This window comes from Dipodomys spectabilis, unplaced genomic scaffold (assembly GCF_019054845.1).
Source record: "Dipodomys spectabilis isolate Male_0828 unplaced genomic scaffold, ASM1905484v1 ptg000590l, whole genome shotgun sequence".
Taxonomy (NCBI): Eukaryota; Metazoa; Chordata; class Mammalia; order Rodentia; family Heteromyidae; genus Dipodomys; species Dipodomys spectabilis.
The window spans coordinates 1,052,176-1,056,439 of record NW_024871267.1 but is presented as its reverse complement, the minus strand read 5'-3'; the positions used below and the strand labels follow the sequence as shown (position 1 = coordinate 1,056,439).

At 33.1% G+C, this 4,264-nt stretch overlaps 1 pseudogene; it reads right to left on the bottom strand.

The window, feature by feature from the left end:
* Positions 1 to 3,510: 3,510 nt before the first annotated feature.
* LOC122100631 lies at positions 3,511 to 3,607 on the bottom strand (annotated as a pseudogene).
* Between the last annotated feature and the right edge of the window lie 657 nt (positions 3,608 to 4,264).

Genomic DNA, 4,264 nt, shown 5'->3' with positions numbered 1-4,264 from the left:
ATCTGAAAAATAATCAGGAGGATTTAGGGCTGGGGACATGACAAAGTGGTAAGAACACCCATTTAGGGGACACAAGACACTCAATTCAAACTCTAATATTTGGGTATTATGTAAAAAGCCATGATTTTAAATAATTGGAATAATTGTAAGATTTGAGTATTTGAGTGGAAAAATGCATGAGAGAGATAGAATGAACCCATGGTGCAATACTTTCAACTTAAGTGAAAATGTTTTATGGTACTTCAGACAAAACAGAGTTACCTTGCAAATGAGCATGGTTGTACATTTGGGTGATGGAAATACTTTACTTACACAGGTGTAAATTAAATAGATTTTTTTTAGGTAGACTGTACTTCTTGAACTAAGACCCTGGATGATGTCCCTGAGATTTTTCTCTCAAGACTACCACTCTACTACTTTGAGCCACAGTTCCAATTCTAATTTTCTGTTGGTTGTTTGGTGATAAGAGGATACTAGACATTCTTCCCCAGGATGGCTTCAAACCATGATTGCCAGATATCAGCCTCCCGAGTAACCAGGATGCTAGGCATGAGCTGTCGATAGTTTTAATAATTTAGTAAATTGTACAGTTACCGAAGTTGTACATTATCATTATAACCTGTGTAATATATGTGTGTATGTATATATCAATGCATACGGATAGAAATATTTTAACATATTTTTGTATCTACAGTAGATTTATGAAATTATCCATTATAAAATAAAATGGAAACAAAAGTTAATAAGGATCAAAACAAAGGAAATTATCACATGTTTCTTGATGTTGAATGGAATACGAATTGCGAGAATCAGTTTGGGAAAACCATCTCTACGTTAACAAAATGGATAAGAGGTATTAATTCCAATCCATCTATTTGCCCATATTGTGCAACCTCACACATGAGTGTCAAAATCAAACAACACTTTTTGCCTTTGCTTTTAACTCACCTGTTATAATTTACGGGTTAGATGAAGTAATCAAATAAAGATTAAAATAATGTTATGTGAGGCTATGAATTAGAGCTGAAAATGATTTTAAACATGATAATAGCTAATTAACTTGCATATTTCTTACTTTTACTTTGTCATGTCCCTCATTCCCATATTAGGAAAGTATATAGAAGGTTCTCACTGAATTATATGTACAATTATGAAAAAAAATGTATTGAAAGAATATGGGCACAATGTGGTTTTAGCTTATTGAGACCTGTAGGGGGAAGTGTGTTTTTGAGGACTTGCAATACATTGTGATGAAGATGAAGGGAGGGATGTGCTTATTCTGGAAAACTGGCTAGAGGATTGCTCCCATAAAGGTAGTGATGAATTCTTCCAAAAGGTTACAGTAAAATCACTTTCACAAGCATGTTCACTGCTGCACAATTCACCGTAGCCAAGTTACGGAAACAGCCCAGATGCCCTTGGGCGGAGTGCTGGTTGGAGAATGTGTGGCACATATACATAATTGGATTGCACCTATCCATTTTTAAGACTGTTACATTAGTTGCAAAGAAATGGATAGATCTAAAAATTTATTAAGTGAACAAAGTCAGAGCCAGACACACAAAGGACCCATGTTCTGTCTCATATTTGGAAGCTAGAAATTTATACAAGTTTACACAAAAATATTAACCAAAGCATGAGATTTGCAGAGGAGTATTTCAAAGGTGTAATTTCTTATAAAATTGAACTTTACTCCAACAAAATTAATAGCAGGAAACTATCATTTGGACGATGTGAGTGGAAGTCAAAAGGAAGGAATAAAGAGAGTTATGGAAGAAGAGAGTGAAGGTATACTATTCAATGCAACTGTATAAAACTAGAAAAAATTAAAGTGCGATGAGGTTTGGAAGGGTGTGGAAAAGTTATATAAAGATCCATTATATTAAAAAACTGATTTGATGAATGGAAATTCCCTTGTACAAGTATTTAAGATAAGAAAATTATAATCAAAAACAATGGAGACATCTGATCATAAATTCTATTTCCATCTCTTTTAAAAATAAAAATTATTTGTTCTATAATTTGATCAGAGGGATGGATTTTGTTGCTAGCTATATCATTGCACATCTGTCTCTCTCTTCCTCTTTCCTTCTCATGGTTCTCATAGGTAATATGATTACTCCATAATTATCCTACTTTATTTTGCTTTTATAGTTTTTTTACATCATTTCACTTTCTGCTCTGTCATTTCCCAATTCATTTACATATAAGGCATTATTTCCTATTTTCTCATTCCTAGAATAAGCTGCACATGAAGACCCCACTGGTCCTCATTTTCAGTTTGTCCCTTTGAATACAGAGGAAAATCTTTCCTCTGCTCTCTACCAAATCTCTACTCTCCAGTTAGAATAATTTAGAATAGTAAAAATGAAAAAAGAGAAAATAAATAATAGTGAAAAAACAGATGCGGAAAATTCACCAGAAAACGATGAATATACACCTCTTCATCTAGAAGCCTACTGTGGACACTTAGACATTGTCCATGAGTTGGTGGCTCAAAGCAGATATTCATGGAATAACTGTGAAAGGGTGGATACCCCTGCACAGTACTTATACATGGAATAATACCAGAGTGGCTTCTTTATTTCATCATGATGCAGACACCAGTGGCCAAACTACAGGCCTCTTGACCCCCTTGCTGCTGGGTATAGATATAGCAAAGAATCGCTGGATCTCCTTCTGTTGAACCATTATATCAAACCAGATCTGAAGCACAACTTAGAAGAAACTGCATTTGATATTACCAAAAGGATAAGTATGTATCACTACCTCTTTGAAGTTGTGGAAATCTGTACAAATTGTTCTCTTAAGTCCTAATGTTTCCATTAAGTTTCTTAAATTTCAAAATTGCCAGTCCATCCCATGTGTCCATACAAAATATTTTCACAATAACAAGCAAGAGCAATATTTTACTTTAGAAATTCATGGATTCCATGGTATTCTTCCAAGTGAATTGCCTGACTTTGATGTCAAAATATATTCGAGTTGTTTGTATACATCAATAATGATATCTATAGAGTTTGTGATTTTTTTAAATCAGAAATAATTTTAACTTATCTGTTGAAATGAGTAGTAGAGAAACTAAAGATATTTCTGGTGCTTGTCTGAAAAAAGTATATTTTAAAATATTTATATTCTGTTTGTATAATGTCCATAATCTATTTCTTTCTCTCCTAGATATAATACTTTGAATTTGACATTATATTATAATATATAGGTCCATTAATAAATGTGTTCTTTCAGATTGCATTCCATATAGGAACAGTTTAAGATTCCTTTAATTCCTAGGTCCTTATAGAATTTTATTTCTTTGGGATAAAATGACAATGTTATCTTATTTCAAAAGTTTTATAAAGGTTATGCTATATAAAGGCCTTTCTAAAAAGGTGAAGATTGAATACACTCATGTCAAACTAACTTTTATTTCTATGAATTATATGTATTATTACACTTGTATATTTGTAATCAACTTTTTCATAACTGTTTTTCATTTCTTGCATCTGAAGAATGAAAAATATGGAATACTTCACAAATTTTCATATCATCCTTGTGCAAAAGCCATGTTAATCTCTGTATTGTAATTCAGGTAGACATGCTGCTGAAGCATGTAGTATCTTGTAAATTTACGTAGTTAATGATGCAAACTTAAGATAGGCATATATCCTTGGTTGCCTATTTGCAACAAGGAAACCTATTGTTCCCAAATTTGCTATTCATCTTATTTCTGCAAAATTCTGTGTATGGTGGAAAAAACTTATATTGTTTGTTCAATTGCTCACATTTGCAATTTTTTGTCAATAACTATTTTAAGTCTTTTTCATTTGAAATTTGATCATACTTTGAAGCCTTCATAGCTAGGTCCAAAGGTGATGGATTTTCAAGTACTTATTTTTTAACTGATTTAGCTTTGTGGAGCTAATGGATTCAAAGTAAGCCTTGCTTAAGAGCTACTTCTAAACTTCTGCAGCTTAAAATTTCCCAAATGAGGTCTTACTGGCACAAATGTCTGCCTGACCCTTTACCCTTGCTCCATGTAAGAACAGACCTACCAGAATATCTTACCCTGACAGCATAGATTGTCTTATTGGAGCAAAACTAATCTTAGTTACAAAGGATCATATAGTGATGAACAGTTCAGACAGAACTGTTCAGACTAAGCCAGGCGCTGATGGCTCTCGCCTGTAATCCTATCTACTCAGGAGGCTCCAGGAGAAGTCCATATGTTTCTCCTTGTTATTAGGCCTTAAATTGGTAATGTTTTAAT